The sequence below is a fragment of the Juglans microcarpa x Juglans regia genome, chromosome 1S (assembly GCF_004785595.1).
Source record: "Juglans microcarpa x Juglans regia isolate MS1-56 chromosome 1S, Jm3101_v1.0, whole genome shotgun sequence".
Classification (NCBI taxonomy): domain Eukaryota; kingdom Viridiplantae; phylum Streptophyta; class Magnoliopsida; order Fagales; family Juglandaceae; genus Juglans; species Juglans microcarpa x Juglans regia.
Genome location: NC_054595.1, coordinates 19327795 through 19343631, shown reverse-complemented (window position 1 = coordinate 19343631; position 15837 = coordinate 19327795). Strand labels below are relative to the sequence as shown.

Here is a 15837-nt window from a genome sequence, read left to right as displayed (position 1 = left end):
ATTTTAGGACGATACAAAAATGAGTTGAGATGATTTTAGATGAATTGAATAAAATATTATTAAAATATTATTTTAATATTAATATTATTTTGAGATTTAAAAAAATTAAATTATTTATTATATTTTATATAAAAATTTAAAAAAATTATAATAATAAAATGAGATGAATTAAAGTGAATTTTGAATCTAATCAAAGGCTTAGTCAATTCTTATTCTTATGGGTCTGCTCATATCTTAACCTTACCAATTGGCAAACTTTTGTCTCTATAAGAAGTCTTCTCAATTGGTCGACTTTTGTCTCTTTCCTTCCTCTATCTTTACCTGTGAGTTTTAGATATTAATAAATTGGGTTTACGGTAGGAGTAATGCTAAGTATAAAATTTAGATATATCATACCATTTATGTAAAAAAAAAAAAAAAATTATACATTTTCATAATAAAATCTACTTTTATTTGTGCGATACTTGTATATTTGGAGCAAATTATTACTCTTAACCTTGTTTATTTTTACAGTTTATCTCAATTCATCTCATCCAATCATTATAACTTTTTTAAATTTCTACATAAATAAAATAAATAATTCAATTTTTTTAAATTACAAAATAAAAATAAAACTAAAATTTATATTTAATTAATATTTTTTTAAAATTTTTAATTTTAATCTCAACTCATCTTATTTTAACAATAAAAACAAAAGGGTCCTTAACTCTTATTATACATATGGCTTATTATATTTTACGCCCAACAACAAATAAGTATAACATTGGGACATTACAAAGCAAAAGAAATGAAAGTAATCAAGAATGTTCAAATTTTTTCAGATTTAAATCATTCGTCTTAAGTACTTCGCGATTAAGGCCATATACAAAGCCTTTTGCACTCTCCATTTTTTCAAACTCCGTCTCTACCTCTCTCTTCGATCTCTCTTCCACTCTCCTCTCTCAAACTCTCCCCCAAATCGAAACCCCAGGTCCCCAGTGAAGCCTTCCCGCCACAATGAACCACTTCCACGTATACCATGACATTGGCCACGGCAAATACTCGGTAACTTTGCTCGAATTAGTTCCGTGTTTCAAATCTTAGAACAGACTCAATTCGGTTTCCTTTCCATCAACTGATGAGATTTTCAATTTCGATAGTTCGATTTACTTAGATAAGAAACGAATTTCGCATTTGTTTTGACTCGGAGACCGTGTACAAAGGGAGGAAGAAGCGGACCATCGAGTACTTCGCGATTAAGAGCATTGATAAGTCGCAGAAGACCAAGGTTCTTCAAGAAGTAAGTCAGCCAATGAAATTCTCGTCGTTTCGTTCTTTTCCTGTTGCGGGTTACTTTATTCCACAGTTTGTTTGAATTTGCTGATATAACGGAAATACATAAATGTAGCAAGTGCCTTAAAATAGGTCAATGCTGTGTGGTGGTAGTTGGATGCTTTATTGTACTAGCTTTGAAATCTTTTCATATAGGCTCTTGCGGATTCAAGTTACCTCGGTCTTCATTTTAGCTCTAAGAACTTTGAACTTCGAGTTTCCTATGGGCCTATTTGACTCGCAAATCATTATTAACTATCACGACAAAAATAGCGAATAATGCTATATTTTAAATAAGTTTAATTGGGGTGTTTTGTTAGGGTTAATTATTCAGAGTGCCGTCCATATATATATTTTTTCCTTTCATGTGGCACGGAATGCAGGTTAGGATTCTCCACTCTATGGATCACCCAAATGTGCTCAAGTTTTATTCCTGGTAAGACTTGTTTGAATATGGAAACCCATAATGTATCAGCCACTTGGACTAGATGGACTAGATGATTGCCTTCTTAAATTTCAGTTTTGTTCTTCTTTTTGGAATTGAAATATGAATTATCCTATCTAAATTTGTAACACCCCCAACAACCCCCCGGGGGTACAAAGCTTCTGCTCACTTGTGGTTGGTTTTGGAGTACTGTGTTGGAGGAGATCTGATGGCCTTATTACGGCAGGTAATGCATTTCTTTGATGAACATGTTTGGTACATTTTCTGAGCAGGAACGGACTTGGAAGTTTTATGGTCTAATTTTATTGATAAAATTGTGGATGATCCAACTGTTTACAACTGTTTAAATAGGCAGTATGTACAAGGACATGACCTTGGATGTCGGCCAAATGCAGATACAGCAATTGAGCATAACAATTTACCTATTTAAGTGATAAAAATATGTAGGTCTGTTCATCTGGGCCGGGTTTTTTCCCGGCCCGGTACCTGCATAGAAAAACCTGGTACCTGGGTTCTCTCTCTGTGTTTGAATGTTTTGATGCTACTGATTTTAAATTAAATTCAGACGATCTCATTATCAACAAATAAGCGAAAGGATATACAAGGAATATACATGAAAAACTATAAATAACACTTTATTTTCCTAATTGATTGATCCAACACTTTATTGCAATAAAAGTTCTAAATTTGATATATTTTCAAGAGTTCTTAGGATGAGAAAAATATAGATAATAATTATTTGAATGAGATTTTTCCTATAGACCACTTCATGTCATGTCTGACTTTAAGCCTTACGTTAAAGAATCTCTATTCAAACCTGGCACGGTAACTATAGAGTATTAATTAATTAATAAGATGTCAATAAATCTTTAATGAGTCCATTGAATCAATGGACCACAATTTTTCAATTTTTTTGGAAATTGCAATTATTTGGGTCCCTGTAAATGGATTATCATGTTCTAGCTATTTGTTTTTCTACTCCATCGTGTTGTTTGCTTCTCTGGAAAAAATTCTTCTATAGAAAGGAACATTAATTTAGTCCATAAAACTACAAAATTTTCACCTATTTCTCTAATTTAGAAATGTATCTTATTTGTGATAAGATACATTTCTAATTTGAAAGCAAAATTTGAATTTCTGTAATACCAACTAAGTTGAATTTTTGTAAAAAAGAAAAAAAAGGTACAGCCCGGAACCCATATTTACGGGTTTTGACCTGGGTCATAACGGGGATAACCCGGACCGGAACCTGGCCCGGGCATGAAACCACGGTTCCGGGCTGGGTATATTAAGGAAGGTTCCATAGATCAAGCCAAGACACAAGATCAGATTTCCAGCTCATGTTTTCTGACTGTTACAATCTGTCCATTTATTGTAAATTCATCATTCCTTGTATAGCACAAACTGTGCAATAGTCTAAGCATAGTTTCTATATTAGAATACTTGCCTTAAATACTTCTCTGTAACTAGTGTATATAATCGATTGTATACATCAATGAGAATCAAGGTGTTTTTTACATTGAAACATTGTGCAGTTTATTTCTCTATATGGTATCAGACAGCCCTTCCTCTAACGAGCAAATCGATCCAACTCTGGCTATGTCTTCCTCCTCAGACTTAAACCCCCCCGTACCCATAACCAACCCATTTCTTCCACTGAAAATGCACTCATTGCTCTTAACATCACTGCCCAAATAAATGAAAAGCTCACACCTTCCACGTTTCCGCAATGGCGAGCTCAGTTTGAAGCTCTGCTTATAGGTTATGATCTCCTAGACTACGTCAATGGCGTTCTTCCGTGTCCTTCCCTTGCAGGCACATCTTCCTCGGATCTAAACAAAACTCATTGGGTTCGTCAAGATAAACTCATTTTGAGTGCTATTTTGGCCTCTACGTCCACTACCATTACTCCTCTCATTGCTATCTCCAAAACCTCTCATGAGGCTTGGAAGAAACTCAACCATATGTATGCTAGTAAATCACGAACCCGTGCTATGCAACTCAAGGAAGAGCTTACCTTAATCCAGCAAGGGAATCGCACCATTCCCGATTACTTGCACGCTGTGAAAGCTCTTGCCGACGAGATCGCTCTAATCGATCATCCCATCTCCGATGATGATCTCACCTTGTATGTCCTCAATGGACTCGGTCCCGACTTTAGAGAAATCGCAGCCCCAATTCGAGCCAGGGAAACCTCCTTGGTGTTCAAAGAGCTTCATGATCTCCTCGTAAGTCATGAGAACTACCTGCGGCAGCTGGAGAGTGCAACTCAACAACTAGTTGCCACTGCAAATTACTCTCATCGGCAGAGGAACACGATGAACTCTCCAAATGGGTCTCAATTCAAGGGCTCCTCTAAAACAAATGGGCCTCAGCGCTCCCAGGGGCAATCTCGCCCATCCACTGGCTATTCCTAGGAGTTCCACAAGCCCAATAATAATTCGGGCAAATCCACTCAGAGGCGCTATCAACCAAAATTTTAGCTTTGCGATCAAATGGGTCATATCGCAAAAAATTGTCCCCGGTTGCATCCCTCTGAAGTCACTGTCAACTGTGCTTCTGCTACAAATCAACATGACAAAAAATGGCTTCTTGACTCTACCGCCTCTCACAACATTACGGACGATCTCGGAAATTTATCCATTCATACCGAGTATGATGGAACTGATGAAGTTGTTATTGGTGATGGGTCATGTTTGACTGTTTCACATATTGGTTCCTTGGCTTTACCCTCACCCAGACGGACTTTTATTTTACGTGATACACTTTGTGTGCTTCATATAAAAAAAAAAATCTAATTTCTGATCACCATTTCACCACTCAAAATCATGTTTTTATTGAGTTTCACCTGTCTTTTTTTCTTGTGAAGGATCAGATCACGGGGGCAACCCTACTAAGAGGTGCATGTGAAAATGGCGTTTACAATTTTCCGGACTCACTGGTGGATTCTCCTTAAAAAATGGTGGCATGTGTGCATGAACGGACGTCGATTGATGGATGACACAAGCGTCTTGGACACCCTTCTCTTAAAATTGTCCAAAATCTTGTTAATTGTTTTTCACTTCCTGTTCACAAAAATAATAAAATGTCATCCTTGTGTGACTCGTGTTCTATTAATAAAGCACATCAACAATCTTTTCGATCCACCACTCTACCCAGCCATGCTCCTCTGGATCTTGTTTTCACTGATGTTTGGGGTCCCGCACATTGTCTTGGTCTTGATGGATCTCGTTACTATTTACTTTTTGTTGACCATTACACAAAATATATGTGGTTTTACCCCATGCCTGCAAAGTCGTGTGTTCGAAATATTTTTCCTCAATTTAAGGAATTGGTTGAAAAAAGATTTTGCACTAAAATCAAAAGTCTTTATTCTGATAATGGTGGAGAATTCACAAGTCTAAAATCTTTTCTCTCTCTCCATGGCATTAGTCACTACACGACGGCCCCTCACACACCTCAACAAAATGGAGTCTCCGAAAGGCGACATCGTCACCTTGTCGAAACGGGCCTAACTTTACTTCATGATGCCTCTCTTCATCTTTCCTATTGGCCTCATGCTTTTCAAACCGCTACCTATCTCATAAATCACCAGCCCACCTCTCTCCTTCAAAATAAATCACCTTTTGAGGCCCTGTTTGGACAAAAGCCCAATTACCTCAAGCTGAAGAAATTTGGTTGCATCTGCTACCCTCTCACCCGGCCCTATAACACCAACAAAATGCAGCCCAAGTCAATACCTTGTGTTTTTGTTGGTTACTCCCAGACCCAGAACGCGTATAGGTGCCTTGATCGACAAGCCCAAAGGCTTTATGTCTCACGGCATGTTCTTTTTGCTGAAGATCAAACCATTGCATCCCTCGGGTCTCTCTCTTCTTCCTCGCACACGCACCTCTCAGTCCCTTTTCACGCTCCAACTCCGCCTGCTCGCCCGCCGACGTTCATGCTCTTGCCTGCACCAGTGTTTTCGGAAGGTGTCTCCGCCGTGGCCACTGCACCCCCAGGTAATCCCCATATCTCTTCCTCTCCTGTTTTTGGGTTTTCTCCTAATAATGTTGAATCTCCATTGTCGGTCCCATGTGAATCTCCACAACCGTTGCCGTGTGTCTCTCCTCCTGCAGATTTATCATCTCCCTCTCCCCATGCTCCCACAATACCACCCATTGCCGAAAACCCTTTTCCAAACCCTAGGTCACACCGAATGGTCGCTAGGTCCATGAATAATATATTCAAGCCTAAACAACTCAATCTTGTCACCAAACACTCCCTTCCCGAAAGCCTGGAACCAACATGTGTGACACAAGCTGTCTCCAACCCTCATTGGTGCAGTGCCATGTCTGATGAACTCACTGCCCTTATGCGGCACGGGACTTGGGACTTAGTTCCCCCCCCCCCCCCCACCCCACCAAAGTGTAACCCAGTCTGTTGTAAGTGGGTATTTCGGGTCAAGCGAAAACCGGATGGCTCTATTGATCATTTTAAAGCCCGCTTAGTTGCCAAAGGGTATAATCAACGACCCGGGATAGATTATAAGGAGACTTTCAGTCTCGTGGTCAAACCCGCTACCATTCGCTCTGTGTTAACTGTTGCTACTAAGAAAGGGTGGATTTTAAGGCAAATGGATTTTAATAATGCGTTTTTGCATGGTGAACTCAACTACTTACTGGACAGCTGCAAAAAGACTTCTTCGGTATCTCAAGCAAACCATCTTTCATGGCATTCATCTCAAGAAGTCCACCTCTTGGCTTCTCACCACTTTTTCCGATGCTGATTGGGCCGGCAACGTTGATGATCGCACCTCAACTTCAGCCTGTATCAGTTTTCTTGGCTCCACTCCCATCTCGTGGAGTTCCAAAAAACAGCGTGCTGTTGCTAGATACTCTACGGAAGCGGAATACCGGTCACTTGCCAATGCTGCCTCAGAAACCATGTGGTTACTTGCCTTGTTTAAAGAACTCGGAGTGTCCCTTCAATCAGCGTCATCTCTTCTCTGTGACAACCTTGGCGCTACACATCTCAGCTTCAACCCGGTTCAACACTCACGCATGAAACATATTCAGATTGATCTCCACTTTGTTCGTGATCTAGTTCAGCATGGAGCTCTTCAGGTGCGGCATGTGCATACTCAGGATCAGTTTGCAGACTTAATGACAAAACCTTTGTCCAGACAACGCAGTGAAATACTTTGTCACAAGATTGGGCTTGCCGATGGCACCACAATCTTGCGGGGGCGTATTAAGGAAGGTTCCAAGCCAAGACACAAGATCAGATTCCATAGATCAAGCCAAGACACAAGATTAGATTTCCAGCTCATATTTTCTTACTGTTACAATCTGTCCATTTATTGTAAATTCATCATTCCTTGTATAGCACAAACTGTGCAATAGTCTAAGCATAGTTTCTATATTAGAATACTTGCCTTAAATACTTCTCTGTAACTAGTGTATATAATCGATTGTATACATCAATGAGAATCAAGGTGTTTTTTACATTGAAACATTGTGCAGTGTATTTCTCTATAGGGTATACCTGGGTACCCGGTCTGGAACTCGAGTGAACAGTGCTAAAAATATGGACGCAAACTTTGGATACAGTTGTTGTTACCTAACAAGCTTAACCAGTATAATTACAAGCGTCCAAATTATCCTTGTGGATGTGTACCGGCTGCAAATTTTTGTATTGTAGTGTTATATCAACTCCTTTGGTAGTTATCCTTGTTATATTAATTACTTTGCAATCAGACAATATTCGTTACCTGAATATTATCTTAAAAAAATATTAGATATTTGTCAGAAAGACTACAAATCAGGCTACTTACCACTTTCTGTGCTTTACAAATCTGTAGGACATTGGGTGTTGATATATATCTTTTTTCACTGAAAACCTTTTCAACCTCAACAACTTGAAGTGCTTAATGTTGCACCCTGTCACTGCCTCAACGTTTCTTGGTCTTTATTTGACTTTACCACCTTCAAGTTAATTCAGAGGCCATATATCGTTACTCTCTGGTTGTAAAGTATGAGAAATTGAAAGTTATGCCTTGGCCACAAGACTTGAATTTCAATTATATACGTACCATTTCATACTACCGTTTGATAAATTTCATAGTAATGGATTAATATGGTAACATGGAATTAAGAATAAGCAACCAGGAAATGTATTATCTGAATTGTGCGTATAATTACATCTCTATTTTGACTGAGCTGTAGGATAGTCAACTACCTGAAGATTCAATTCATGATCTTGCCCGCGACCTTGTCAAAGCCTTGCAGTATGCTCATTAGCCTTGATTTTCCTTTTCCTTGGTAAAGATAGTACTTGCTGAATTATTGAATAATGATCTGTAAATGATATCTGTTAGGTTTTACATTCCAAGGGAATTATTTATTGTGATTTGAAGCCGTCAAACATCCTATTGGATGAAAATGGACGTACAAAGGTGCTATTGCATTTTTTCCCTTGTATGGATAGACTATTGCAACTAGTTATGATCTATGAAATGAATATTTACTATTTTATCCTTATGCAATGCAGCTGTGTGATTTCGGGTTGGCTAGAAAATTGAGTGATATATCAAAAACTCCTTTGTCCTCAGTATGTTTATTCCAACCATTCCAGTAATTGATCTTATACATATTTTAGTTGAATGGATTTGTTAATCACTTTTTGAAGTTGTTCATTTACTTTTCCCCCCTTAAACACGAGTTACTAATGCAGTTTTACTTTTATGTACTTGTTTAGCTGCCCCAAGCAAAACGCGGAACACCATTCTACATGGCTCCTGAGCTATTTGATGATGAGGGTGTCCATTCTTATGCATCTGATTTCTGGGCCCTTGGTTGTGTACTATATGAGTGTTACACAGGAAGGCCTCCCTTTGTGGAAAAGGAATTTACTCAACTGGTAAAATCCATCCTCTCAGACCCAACTCCGCCTCTCCCTGGTAATCCAAGCCATTGTTTTGTCATTCTACTCAATTCGTCGCTTGTAAAAGATCCAGCTGAAAGAATTCAATGGACCAAGCTTTGTGGACATGCTTTTTGGAGAACTAAAATTACTCCAGTGCCTCTACCTCCTCAGCTTGCTTTTGACAATGTGATAGAACAATCTACCAAACCATGTCTTTTAGAACCTAATGGTGATAAATCTCTTCAAAACAAAATCCCTTCTAAGCATCATGTAAAAGATGTGAAAGGGTCTCTGAAGCAGGATAATAATTCCATTTTAGAATCAAGAGGGTGTGAGACACCAGTCAAGGGTATGTCAAGTGGAGGCAGAACTCAAATCAAGGTTTCTGGCAGAGTAGTTGATGAGAAGCAGAAAGATCCTCCTAAGACTACTAGAGGTTTGAATCTTTTAAGACTTTCAAGAATTGCAAAGTCAAACTTACAGAGAGAGAATGAAAAGGAAAATTATAGAAGGCCCTTGCCTAATAGCTCTGAGAATGACACAGAAATCAAAATTGAGAACACTGACATGGAACTTGATTTTAATGAGAACACTGAAGATGAGGCACAGGATGAATCTGATAGTAATTCTTGTACACCTGAGGACAAGTTTTCAAGTCAAGATCACTATCAGGGAAAAGTGGAGGAGATTGAGAATAAAACACCCCGTTTGATTCTCCATTTGTTGTTAATACGCCTGCTGCAGATGAGCCAAAAACATTGGATCGGGACTCATCTGCAGGGCATATTGAAGAGGATGTTCCTCCTCCTAGTGTCAGTCCTCAACTTAAACTTAAGAGAGTTGGGGAAGGGTCAGGTTCAGTCCTTGACTCTGATTCTACAAAAGCATCTAATAATATTTCCTAGGTTCTTGGCATCCTTCTGATATCTCAGTTAGACCAGTAATGCCAAGCAGAAAAGATAATAAACTAACAGAGGTGATTCCTTCACTTCCCTTTGAGGCCCTTCAAGCATCTGATTTTGCGAGGATGCCTAAAGAAAAGGTGAATGCCCTGAACAACAGGATTATAGCCATTGTTAGCGGGAACACTAGTGTTGGGGAGAAGCAAAATGTCATTAGATATCTCGAGACGTTGAGCAGTAATGCTGATGCGGCCAATATCTTGACCAATTGGCCAATAATGCTCCTTCTTGTTAAAATGCTCCTGACAATCCAAGGCTTCTGCTTTGCGTGTTCAACTTGCTTCACTAATAGGCTTGCTGATACGGCATTCAACTTTTATTGAAGATGATTTGGCGAACTCTGGAATTTTAGGTTCGCTTGCTGATGGCCTTAGAGACAAGCAGGAAAAAGTGAGGAAGCTTTCTATGGCTGCTTTAGGTGAGTTGCTGTTCTATATATCAACATGAAATGATTATTCTAGAAATAACAATCCACCAGAATCTCCATCGAAGGACACCAAGTCTACATCTGGCTGGCAGGTTAGCTTCCTACTTTCTTCCTAACCTTCATGTTTGGGTGACTAGCTGGGTTAATTCAACTTTTCCGTTCTTCAAGTAAAAAATTATTAAAATATTAGCCAATGATCCACAACTAATTTACTCAGAGAACATTTATTATATAGGATTGCATTGAGTCCTTGGTGCACTCTTACTATACTCTTCTACATCATCTTCCACATCATCTCATTATAGATATTTACTTAGAAGATCATCTCGAAGTCTCAAAATGTTTTCATGAAGGGAAGGCAAATACTAGATTTGGTCCTCATTGCCAACGAATGCCTGGAGAGTAGAGTTAGAACTGGCATTCCTGGTATATTGTGTAAATTGGATATGGAAAAGACATTTGATCATGTGAACTGGGATTTCTTGTTGTATATTCTTGGTAGGTACGGCTTCGGGGAAAGATGGTGTCAGTGGATAAATCATTGTATTACAACCTTCAGATTCTCTATCTTGGTTAATGGCACTCCTGAAGGCTTCTTCAATAGCTCTCGGGATTGCGACAAGGGGATCCACTATCCCCATTATTATTTATCCTAGTTATGGATGTGTTGAGCAGAATGTTGGAAGGGGCGGTGGATGGGGGCTTCATCTCGGGGTTCTTGATGGGCGGTTCTACGCATGGAAGATTGACAATCTTCCATCTTCTCTTCGCCGATGATACTTTGATCTTTTGCGACCCGGATCTGGATCAAATTTGCTCTCTAAGGGCACTTCTAATTTGCTTTGAAGCTGTATCTGACCTTAAGGTGAATTTATCTAAGTCGGAAGTAGTCCTTATTGGCTTGGTTAACAACTTAAATGAGGTAACTGCCTTATTGGGATGCAAAGTCTCATCATTACCTATGAAGTACCTCGGACTCCCTTTGGGGGCCCCGCACAAATCTAAGGTAATGTGGGAAGGATTATTGAGAAAATCGAAGGCAAACTGGCGGGATGGAAGAGGCTTTACTTGACTAAGGGCGGGAAAATCATTTTGATTAAGAGTACGTTATCCAATCTTCCAACGTGCTTTCTTTCATTATTCCCTATTCCTGCAGGGGTGGTGAATAGATTGGAGAAGATTTTCCGTATTTTTTATGGGAAGGGTTAGAGGATGCAAAGAAATTTCATCTGATCAAATGGGATAAAGTTTGCACCCCGCTGTCTTGTGGTGGGCTGGGTTTAAGAAATTTGAGAACCTTTAACAAGGCACTTCTCGGGAAATGGCTATGGCGTTACCATCATGAGGGGGACGCTCTTTGGAGGAATATTTTAGATGTTAAATATGGGAGCATCTGGGGAGGGTGGAGCTCTAAGGAAGTCAGAGGGGCATATGGAGTGGGAGTTTGGAAACTGATTTGGAATAGTTGGGATGATTTTCTCGTTAACTACAGGTTTATGGTGGGAAGGGGCACGCGAATCAAGTTTTGGCATGATATATGGTGCGGGCATGTTGCTTTGAAAACCGCTTTCCCCTCGCTGTATAGGATTGCATCTGACCAGGGCTCCTCAGTGGCTGATAATATGTGTAGAACCGTTGATTCCATTCATTGGTCTGTGAGATTCACCAGAGCTGTGTAGGATTGGGAGGTGGGTGCCATCACTGATTTCTACAGAATCTTATATGCGTTGAAGACTAGGGCAAGAGGGGAGGATAGCTTACTTTGGGCATGCACCGGGAGCAAGAAGTTTTCAGTTCGTTCATACTACAAGGCCTTGGCGAACCATTCCCCTAATGCTTTCCCGTGGAAGAGCATTTGGAAGAGTAATGCTCCACTCAAGGTTGCTTTCTTTGGTTGGTTGGCCTCCCATGGTAAAATCTTAACAATCGACAAATTAAGATAGCGTGGACTTTACATAATGGATTGGTGCTACATGTGCAAACGTAACGGCGAATCAGCGGATCACCTCCTTCTTCATTGCGAAGCAGTTAAGGTATTGTGGGATGCAATCTTCTTGAGGCTCGGCATCGCATGGGTCATGCCTAAGAGGGTGATAGATCTATTGTCTTGTTGGCGAGGGATTAGGGGCAATCGCTAAATCACTACTGTATGGAAGATGGTTCCTTTATGTGTAATGTGGTGTACATGGAATGAAAGAAATGGTCGCTGCTTTGAAGATAAGGAACGCTCTCCGGACAGTTTTATGGATTTCTTCTTTCATACTTTGTTGCTCTGGGCCTCTTCTATTGTATGGGATGGAACGAGCCTTAATGTTTTGTACGCTACTATCAGTAGCACGTAGTTTGTAATTAGGTTCTTTCTTGTATACTTCCTGTGTACTTGGGCTTTGCCTATTTACGTGGATCAATAAAACTTCTTTTTACCTATAAAAAAAAAAAGGTATTTCACATCCCTTTGATCAGGTTTCGAATTCATTGATTTCATTGGTGTCATCAATTTTATGAAAAAGGTGAGGATGATGTGACTCAACTGTATGCATTGTGAGGACAATCGAGAACATTTCCAGTCAGGGAGGGCAATGGGCAGCTCGTTTCACCAGCCAGGATGTGATCAGTAATCTGAGCTATATATATCGGGCTGCAGGGAAACAGGAGAGCATTAGACTGTCAGCAGGATCATGTTTGGTCCATTTCAGTCCTCCTAACATTCAGTTAGTTACAGAGAGACTATCCTTTAAGGACATCGTGTCTGGCCTTCTTAAGGACAGTCCACGTGAGCAGCAAATCAGCTTAAACCTTTTAAACATGGCCATGCTGGGAAGCCATATGTACACTAACGTTGGCCGGTATCTTCTACCACTCGTGGAAGATAGGAACCTTGTTCCAGGCCTTGTGTCTCTCATTGAGCAGGGAAGCGAAGTTTTGAAGGGAAAGACACTTGTATTTGTGGCTTTCCTCTGTAAGAATGGTAGGAGATGGCTGCCACATTTCCTGTGTAATGCTAAGTTACTTTCTGCTGTCGACAGGCTAGCAAAAGAGAAGGGAAACTTTGTGCGTCAGTGTTTAGATGCATTTGTTAATGTTGTGGCAGCCGCTATACCAGGTTTACCGGATACCATAACTGGAGATATTCAGCAAATGATGGGTGGAAGGCGCCATGGGCATTTCTCTGCCCTTAGCAGTCGAGCTGCTCCAAAGACTAATGTTCATATATTTCCTATTGTTCTTCATCTACTTGGGAGCTCGTCTTTTAAGTGCAAAGTGGCAGACCATCAGCTGCTGCAGCAGTTGACAAATTTAAGTAGACTTGTGGAGACCCCATTTCAGGTATGTGGGTGCAGCCAATACTTTGTGATTGTTATCTTTTTTATTATGTCTATTTTTAATGTTTTGACAACATAGCCTCATTGCTCAGTTGAATTGAGCTGCATGTCTGTTGAAATTTACAGAAGTACCAATGTTATAATATGTACAGCTGGCTAGATCTCTCAATAGCCGATGTCTGAAAACTTGGAAAATGTGCAAATGGCTAGATGCTTGAATACTTTGTCTTGGTATGGGGAAATAACGTTGGATATGGCTGGCAAATGAGATTTTTGACAAAATGATTTAGATTATGTGATGGGCGTAATTATCTCGGTTATATGATGAACTCCTAACCTTGGCAAAGTGGTTTGAATCGAGACCAAATGGGGGACAAAACAAGAAAACAAAATGATGCAGATGACATTGATCCACTAATATGTGGCCTTTCTACTTGTTTCTAGGGCAGGGATGACTTCCAAATAACTCTTCTTCGAGTGCTTGAGTCTGTGACAGAAGAGCCCCCCACAATTCTTGAAAACCCTATAATTTTTTTCGAGAAATTCTCCCCATCTTGATTGTTCTCTATAAGGGAAACGAGGATGTCAATGCCAGATTTTTGTGCCTGAAACTCTTGTTTGATGTAATGGTCATCTTTCTGAATAACCATTTGATGATGAGCAAAGATCAGAGGATTTGATGTCCATATCTAATGCACATTTCCTCCTGCTCTACCCCACCTTGATTGAAGATGAAGATCCCATTCCAATGTATGCGCAGAAGCTTCTTGTGATGTCCATTGAGTTCAACTACATTAAAATTTTAGACATTCTGCACGAAAAGACAATCTCGCAATGCTTTCATTTTTGCTCGGTGATCTCTCCTTTGCAAATGTGAACAATGTTAAGTTGTGTCTGGCTCTCACATCTGCTCCTGAAATGGAATCCAAGTTACTTTCTCGATTAAATGTAGTCAGGAGGATTGGAAACCTCTTGGAATTTGTATGTGCAAAGAATATGGAAGATTTTCTGGAACCAACTCTTGGCCTGTGTAGGGCTTTTCTTCTGCGTTCCATCAGCAGTAGAAAAGGGTTCTACTACTCTAAAGAACCAGATCTTTTAAGTGATGGTTATGCTGAGACAAAAGGTGCAATTGATCAGCAGCAATCCATAAGAGACATAATGGACTTTGGTAGCAAAGTTGGTGTCTTGCTGGAGCTAAGTGGATACCATGAAACAAATGTTGCAGATATAGCTTCTGAATGTACAGTATTGTTGCTTAAGGCAGCTCCCAGGGAAGGCACTACAAATCTTCTGACTAATCTCTCAAAGGTCGGCGTGATTCTCGAGTCCTCACGCAGGGGAATCTCTCACTTACTTGTGCTGCGGATACTGCATGCTCTTAGTTACTCTTGTAGGCAATATTTGTCACAGGCAATGATATTATCCATATCTATTCCTGAGATTTCAAGGACTGAAGCTATTGTTTCCGAGCTTAAAAGCTCAGGTATGCCTGATTTAGCTAATGCTGCTTCGATTATTGCATTGGAGTTGCAGCGCGGCTTCCTCGGTGCATTTGATGTCCTGGAGGTAGCACGGTCTGTCATCAATCTCATCTCGATTCATAAAGTTCATGGTTTCTCAATTTCGTTGATTGCTCCTTGTTTGCAAGTACAGTAGTAAAAAAGGTTCATATGGTTTTCAGGAAGTTAAAAGACATTTTTTCCTGAATCCAGACGAGTCAATGGCCCTTGTGTTCAGTGAGGTAAATTTTTTCTGCATATACAGGCTCTCTTATTTTGGCCTGTCATTGTATGATTTATGTCTATTATTAATTCCTTAACATGTTAAATTTATTTATTTTTTAGATTCAATCAGATTTCTACCATCTCTGCTTCTTTTTTTCCCTTGTGTTCCAAGATACTTTGTTTAGGCTTAAAATGGAATAATAAATACATAGATTAAGTTGTTAATTTTTTTTGGAAGAAACGTGTTCAATTCCATTGGATGAGCAATTAAAAAAGGCATTGGGAGAATGTCTGTAACTGATGTAAATATTTTATTTTGTTGGAACAACTCTCCTCGAGTATTTAGACTTACCTTACTCTGAATTTCTTTTGTGGTTTTTTATTTTTTATTTTTTTATTTTTAAATTCAAAATTTGCTGTCTTCTCTCATAAAAACCCAACAAACAACAGATCTTAAAAACTCTTCAAAATATTAAAACCTCAAAATTGTCTAAAAAATTCGAAAACCTAACCGTCATGTCTAAACTCGATAGGTTCCGGACCATTATCATAAAATCAGGGAGTCCCATCATCACGGGCCGAAAGGAAAAAGGGAATTTTAGCTAATGAACAAATCACTACGCAAACTATCCGTGGCACTTGACCCCACCTCATCGCCTTCCCTCGAAACCGACGAACTTTCATTCGGGTCTGGAATGTATTGATTCAAACCTTGTATATTATGGTCAGTCAT

The 15837-nt window shown here is 39.6% G+C and overlaps 1 pseudogene; it reads left to right on the top strand.

Moving 5' to 3' along the window:
• Positions 1 to 857: 857 nt before the first annotated feature.
• LOC121247379 lies at positions 858 to 15036 on the top strand (annotated as a pseudogene).
• Positions 15037 to 15837: the final 801 nt, after the last annotated feature.